Below are 8,665 nucleotides of genomic sequence, written 5' to 3'. Positions count from 1 at the left end.
ATTTACTTCTTTTGGGTTTAGTTTGTGGGATATTTAAAGAAAGCTCAAATTATGTTAGGGATGTAAGTTTAATTCATAATTTGTAGTTGGTTCAAGTCATTCTATATATTAGATTTTTAACTAGTTAGAGTACAAAGTTATTTATACTGACTCGATCATTTGAGTTTGACTTGAACAAAGCTAGCTAGTTAATTATTTAATTTATATCTCGCCAAAATTAATATAATCCAGGATAATCTTTTTTTAGTTACAAATGTAAATAGATCTTAGTTTATTACATTATCAATAAAATATTTATAATTAAATATTTTTCATTTAGAATAAATTGACAATTAATTATTTTACAATTTACTTTCTTCAAATAAATAACATGAAATAAATATAAGCAAAATAAATAATTGAGTTTGTGTGAAGTTCGGCATCAACTTAAGTTCATATTAGTATGGGACTTATTAGCCCGGTGAATTTCTACCTTAAATTTGATTTCAACTTGTAAAAAAAAAAAAAATCAAATTAGAGCTACTATTAGCTTGCCGGAGCTTGCTTTATTTGTAGGCTTAAATATTATACATAGTCATTACTAAATTTAATTCATAAACTTTTTGTTAAATTATACACAGTCCTTTACATGACATGACTAAATATGTTAGCCAAATTTCAATTTTTTATTTAAAATAGAACTAAACTTAATTATTTCAACAAAATAAGCAAGCTGGACGTTTTTTTATGAAAAACAGCTCCACCAATTATGCGGGTCGGTGGAGGCAGTTTTCAATGGTTACTTTGCATGCAGTGAAGTAAATTTTTCCGCCTAGAGCTTTTTTTATAAATAAAAAAAAAGTTCAACTTACTTGTTCCCTCAAAATATTTAAATTTAGTTCTATTTAAAATAAAATAAAATCCCAAATTTCTATACAAAGAAGATGATAAAAGATTTTCAGAAATTGTAGGGGCGTATATGAAAATAACACATCGCTACTATTATATTTCACTGTTTGGTATGATGCATCATCCTGTGTCTTTGGTCCAACATGGCTACTATAATAATATTTGTACAGTTGGGCACTCACCTTCTCCCATTACCAAAATGACGAAAATGCCCCTCGGCACTTTACAAAATTGCATCTCCCGACGGACGTGAAGTTGGCCCGTCTCTGTCTTACAGTGGCAAAAACGGAACGGGAAAGTATTTACGGGAATTAAGGAATGGATTAAAAAAATGTACAAGGTTTTTTCTGAGAGAAGTAATTAATATTTTCATGTTTTTGTATCCTTATCCGAATCTATAAGTTATGCACCTATATATGGTCGTCTATGTAACAGTAACGAAATGCCTTTTTTCTGTTCCGTCCCTTTTGTCTTGATGTTATTTTTTAGATAAACACTAAAAAATTGTGAATACTGCTGAAGAAAAAAACTATTATTAGTATGTAAGTTTGCTCTTGTTAATTTGCCATTTAACCCTTATTATAGTCATAATTAATTAGCCACAGCATAGTCCTGATTTTCCTTGTTTATCCTATAATTTCATAAATTGTCTTCGTTGATTCTTTGAGATTGACTTTCAAGATATAGATGTCGATCATATAAAATTTTCAAAATACAGTTGAGGAATCAATAGTATTTTACTCTAAAATATATAATAATTCTATATAATATTTTTTTTTAAGATTAATGGAGTCAATTGACCCCAATAATTATATTGTCAAGTAAAAATATTTTTATTGCTAAGATATATGTTAGGACCTAAATACTAATTAGGAATTTAAAATAATACTTTTGTCCTTTATACTTTATAATTTGAAAATAAAATTACATTAGCTTATTTAGCATTTTTTATTTTAATTTTTTTAAGATTAACAACATTGGAATTATCTTAACTAAAACCCAACATAACAGTTGTCCCTACTAGTTCCCAATTTAGCCCTTCTAATTGTTGTATTAAATTAGAAATACCAGCTTTGATTTAGCAATTTGACAGAGTACGATAACGTGCATGCATCCACTTATCTCATTTGGGATTGAAAATTGGTTGTCACGTTAACGACTTGCTCTGTTAAGGTTTGAGTAAGTTCTAAGCATTTGTTGAATTGATGTAGCGCTGGCATTGGCAAATTGCAAAGCCTACCCAAATTGACTACGAGTATCTCAAGTGTCGCTGTTATCCGTCTGATCTTGATCAAAGGGTCACGACGCATCCGTTCGTTTATTCCAAGCAAGGTCAACATCAAAACTCTTAATTAGTTCAAGTGATCAGATTACTATCTCATAACAACTGACAATTAATTTGTTGACTTAACGTAATCTTACTTTAACAAAAAAAATATTATAATTATATTCAATGGCGGAGCCACATTGAACCAGGAGTAGGCAACTGTCTACTGCTGAATTTTTTTTTTTTTGCCTACTCCTAAACAGTCTACAGTCTGAATTGATTAATTCATAGCAATTCATAACCCGCTAGTCGTACCAATAATTCTTTTTGTCTAATAAAAATCCTGACTATATCCCTGATTATTCTACGTCGTCAAATGTTTTCCATGAAAAATTAGTTTAATCATTTTATCTAAAAAAGTAAGTTTTTATTTTGAATTAAATAAGAATGTTTTCCAGTTTGCACTGTAAGAAAATTGAAATTTCGAAACAGTTTTCCATAATAATTTGAACTAAAATGTATGAATATTTATTTTGGTTCAAAAAAATGTGTGCATTGTAATTTAAAGGTATGATTCTAATTAACTAAACTTAGTGGGTATTTTAAAGTGGACAGGGTAATTAATATGCCGACACAGTTTCAATCAGCATATTTTACAACCCCGCTAGGTTTTACAGTTACCGTGTAATTGGAGCTATCTATCACAATCTCTAAAGCATGAGAGATGGGATCGATGGAAGAGATGATTGGTAGCCACTAGCCACCAAGGAAGATGTGCACATAATGGAAAATGATTTCACATATGAAATAAACTCTGGATGAGAATTTTAAGACAGCACCATTTTGCACCCCATTGATTAATATATTCAAGGGTGTGATGGGTCATGGGATGGATGACAACAAATAATCTTAATAAACTTTTCACTAATGTATAGACCTTGTTTCTTTATTGGCAAGAAGAATGCCTTTTTAAGTTAGAGCATCTTTATCGCGTCATGATCTAAGGCCAATGTTTGATCCTCGACTCGAAGGGCAGCTCCAGTTGTTACGGTTGTGCTATAAGATCACCCAAATTCATCTCACAACTAATCAGCGACTCTCAACGCATAAAAAAGCACTCGTTTGGAGTGATAAAAAAACTGGTTGCTTTCGATGCTTTCATTTCCCCGGATGGTGTGTCCGGATTGTCCAACGGCATATGTTTCTTGTTTGTGGTTCGAGCTCATTCTTCAAAATCTGAGAATTGGGCTGATCCTGCTTCCACCAATAAAATAGAGGTGGAGAGTGGAGAGTGGAGACTGATGGGGATTTACTGGACGGGTAAAGATTTATCAAATGAAAATTAGTTTTTTTTTTTTGAACATTTGGTTTGGTTTGTAATAATTTATGTTAATATTGTATGTGATATATATTATTACTAGTGTAGAGCTATAATGTAAGTTTTTGTATTTGCGTAACGCTTTGACAATATAAAAGTAGCTCGGTAATCTAATTTTGAGTTGCTATATTTTTTAAACAATACCTATAATAACTATGATTAAAATATAATTATACAATTATAATTAGCATATCCCCTAGTAGTACAGATGAAATCACGGAATAATCACCTGTGTAGCGTCAGAAATTAAGGATGACAAACCGGGGTCCCATAGCATTTAACATTGGATTTTCTAATTTCACCAAATTTATCCTTTCGCTCAATTGGTTATATTTTTCTCTTTGGATATGATCACTTGGTTGTTAAGCTAATCTCTTGATAGGTGTTTCCGTGTTTGTTTTTTCTGCTCCGGTGACATCTCAATCACCATGAATCTTTCCTATAGAGAAAATTAGTTATATACCCATTGAAACATCTTATTTTGTGTATTTCTTCGTGAGTAAAGTTATCGTAATATGCTTATTACAAATTCATCGGTGCTATGGATTTATATATTTATTTGCAAAGTTCAAACAGTCAATCCGAATAGTTATATATAAACTCTAGATGAAAATGCACTTGGATAACATATTTTACATTTTTTTAGAATTTTTTGTTATTTTTCTAGATACCTACAAAATCATTGTTATCGGGAGTTCTTTTCTATTTGTAAAAAATAATAAAGAAATATAAAATTTAGTTTTCAAGTACATTTTCTTATGAAGATTATGTTAAGTGATTCAGATTGATAATTTGAACTTTAAAAATAGAAATATGAATCCATAGCACATGCTGCTATGTAATATGCCTATACCATAGCTCACTCTTTCTCTATTAAAATATAATAACTTGATATTTACCAATCAAAACACAAATACTTTATTTATATGTTCATTCTTCAATTTGATGAGTTTAAATTACGAAATAATGTCAATTATAAATGAAAAATGACAATTTTAACCTTCTTTTCAAATGGATAAAAAAATTGACTTCTATCTTCCTAGTTAATTATTTCTCCTCCTTTTTTTTTATGAATATGAGGCAATGCCAACAATCCATCTTTTAAAAAAAAAAAATTAGACTGTAGTTTTAAACCGTTTTACAAAAAAAAAAAAGATGAATCGTAGGCATTACCTCAGATTCATAAAATGTTGGATCGCGATCAATGCTGACGATCTTACTATATTGATTTAAAACGATGTACTCTATCTGTTTATGTACATCTGAATTTTATAATTACCATGAATAAAAAATTATGCTCTTTTTCTATATATACTGCTTTACAGTGATGTCCGTTCATGAATTCCTTGTACTTTTTTGTACCAACAGTAGACATCACAAACCTTAAAAAGTGAGAAAAAGAAAATAAGAACTAGAAAATGAGGACTATATGTGGGGCCCATTAAAGTTAGATACTATGAGTGGTACCATTTGCATAATCTGTTCAATTTACTTCAGCTGAGGGGTTAATACAGCCTTGATAATAAGATCGATGCTTGTTGCTGGAAATAGAAAAATAAACTGCTCAAACCTATCCAATTAGAAAAAGGGACCACTAAAGTAAGAAAAGATGTAGACCTGGACCATCCAATTAGAAAAATAAACTGCTCAATGAACCGGATCACCTCCTCAGAGGTGCACAGGAAATTTTTGCTCCTAGAGCTACTGCTGAGTGAAACTGGAATGACTTTTAACATTTCCTACTCCAGAAGTGCAGGAGATTCGGTTTCACTGCTCAAACCTATTGTGCACTCGTTGCCAAAATAAATATCGTAAGGAATTTATTTTTTATTGCGATAAATCAAGATGAAAATTATATCGAATGGATATAAAAAATATTATTTTTCAAGAAATACAGAATATGATATATATATATATATATATATATATATATATATAACTTTACCCGGTCATATATATCAAATAATATTATTGAGTAAAATTATTTCAGAGCAGAACTAAAGTTTTCTTAAGCTCATCAAATAATTGTTGAGCTTAACTTTAAAACTTATCGATATGATTTCAAATTGTGAATCTCAACCGTTGACTACTTCACAATTGATGTGTACATGTCAAATTTATTGTTTTCAAATCAATTTACTATAAAGTCAAACAAAAAATCACAAGTTATTTTTAATATTTTTTAACATTTTATTACTTATTGACTTTATACTAAATTAATAAAAAATATAAATTTAACATGTAAATGTGACACTTATAAAATAGATCGGTTTTAATAATTTAAATTTGACATTTAAAGTTAATCTAATAATTTTAGAGTTAATATCGCCAAAAAGCTTGTTGAACTTAAGAAATTGGTGGTTAATCTAATAAATTTAAAGTTAAAAACTTAAAATCCACGCTATTTCGTTGCATATTATAAATATAGTAGAGATTACATTACAAATGTTCGAACCATTTTTTTTTTTTTTTTGACAATTGTCGATTTGTTAATGATATCCATTAATTGTCAATACATTTCAAATATTTTTCTTTTTCTTTTACCAAAGAAAAAAGTCTTTCCCTGGTACAAAGTTACGTACGTAGACTTACAATCATGCTATTCCTTCCAATGGAATGAATTCAAATCCAGAGTATGGGCATGTTGGAATTGAAGTTATTTCCTCAAATTTTCCATGGTGTCATTTGCTTTTGTCAACACTTTTTTCAGCAAAAGTTAGGCTTTATTCTACAGAGATTTATTGACTAACGACTACACTATATATATAAATATATTTTTTTTAAACTGTGAAATCATTAGAGACTGAAATGTCATTTTAGTCCAAAAAAACAAATAACGGACTGAAATGACATTTCATTTTTAATGATTTTTGTAAAAATAAGTAATCATGTTGGTTTCATAATTTTTTTTTAATTATGGTTTATAAAAAAAAATTATAGCTATTAAGATGATTTCCAAAAAGATAGATAATGACAAAATGCCAACGTAGGAGATACTTTTAATAGTTTTTAACTCTTTATTTATATTTATTTATTTTTACTTGTATCCCTCCATATTTTAAGAGAAGATAAGTATATAATAAAAAAATAGGTATGAAAAAATAATTAAAACACTAATTAAATTACAAGTGCTATTTTGGCGAAGCAGATCACTTGCAGCGATATTCTTTTAAAATATTTAAAGTGTATACAAGTAAAAAAATTGCAATAACAGTTCAAAATTTATAAAATAACCATAGTCAAAATTAACACTATGTTTCTTGATGTGCAGTAAGTCTAGGGGTGAAAACTGAGCAAATACGTAACGGATAGTGGTAAAATCATATCTATATTTTTTTATTTTTCAAATACGGAACGGATATCAAACAGATATGAATATGGGTCCGAATCAGATTGGATATTTATTAAAATAATATTAAAAATATTAAAAAATATTAAAGTTCGTAATATTTATCTAATTATAATAGTGAATAACATACATTTTTCATAATATATATTAAAATATATGGTATACATTCATATACAAATAATTAAAATCTAAAACTCTATTAGTATCCGTATCTACACAGATATTCAAATATCGGATATCTACCTCTAAATTTTTGAATATATATCAGATATTATTTATACCGTTTTCACACTTAGCGGTAACTATTTTTTTTTTTTTTCTTTTTCACCTCGTTGCTCGCAACAGCACCTACATCACTAAAAAGTGTGCAATAAATAACTATCACGTCACATAAATGTACAGCGTTATAACGAAGAAATTAGTATGGGTGAGGCCGTGAGGGTGACAACGGTCAAACGGATTATTTCTATTTATAAACGGAAATAATTAATAGCTTTTATTGCATTCACTGACTATTGACTAAAGAACAGATATGGGTGGAGAATTCGTATCACACTGTTTGAATTCGTTGAGCTCGTTACGTATTAGGTGTGGCCAATGGTTTAAATAGCGTTTATCGCGAAATAGCGTACGGGTTAAAAAAATCGCGCTATGCTCAAATAGCGGCGCTATAGCGCGGAATAGCGCGCTATAGCGGCGCTATTTGGGTATAGCGCCATAGCTTTTTTGGTCGGAAAACGCTATAGCGCGCTATTTAAAACACTGGGTGTGGCAAAAAAAATTGTAGCTTGTGGATTGATCGTGATTAGTTCGCTAACAATTCGTTTGTTAGTGGATCAAGTTATTAACGAGACAGTTCATCACTAGTTCGATTTAAAATTAACAAATTTGAGCTGGGATTTAAACTCTCTCGCGAGCTGGCGAGTCAACTCGGTTCAAGTATGAATTTATGTGAATTTAGTATGCATTAATTTATTTTGTAAACTATGTCTGTATGAATTTGGACATTTAGTATTTTAGTATGTATGAATTAAGTTACAAATTTAATTTATGTTAGTTGACTTTATAATACATTATCTAATACATTTGGGTTTTTGACCCACGAGTTTTTACAAGCTGGTCCGAATTGCTCATTACCAAAACAAGCGAGCCACGAGTAACTTTTTCAGCTCGGATCAGAATGGTGACTTGCTCATAATTCGTTCGTTGCTAAAACGAGCGAGTCATAAGCTTGATCTAGCTCGGACCAAACTGGTTGTTGCCAGCCCTATTACGTATTGACACAAATTTGAAAGGACTTTATACATTACAATTTAGACTGAATTGATTCGAATTTTAATTAGACACTCACTGTATGAGGAAATGCAGAGCATTCGCACTCCGTAGGTGCAGCCACTGAGTCATTGACCACCGCAATCCTGCTTAATACATGATTAAAATCTATAAATCTATATAGCTAGTAATAAAGAATAATGTCAGTGTTGATAGCAGTATAATTATATTAAAAAGATTGAGTTTTGCATCAAAATATAGGGAACAAGAAAGAAAATCTATTTAATATATTAATTTCATTAAAAATTTTAACACGTATCCACTTTCTCTATATACCTTCTTTCTATCCATTTTCTTCGTATGAGTCAGTGTTTCTGTCTAGTGGTTCTGGTTATCGTTTTCGATGCTTCCGCCTAGTGGATCTGGCCACTGCTCAATCATCCATTGTCGTTCGAGCCAGTGCTTCCGCCTAGTGGATCCGGCCACTGCTCATTCCTCCATTGTCGTTCGA

Source organism: Carex rostrata, chromosome 24 (assembly GCF_964058835.1).
Source record: "Carex rostrata chromosome 24, lpCarRost1.2, whole genome shotgun sequence".
Classification (NCBI taxonomy): Eukaryota; Viridiplantae; Streptophyta; class Magnoliopsida; order Poales; family Cyperaceae; genus Carex; species Carex rostrata.
The sequence above is the reverse complement of the archived record's forward strand: the minus strand, read 5'-3'. Positions refer to the sequence as shown.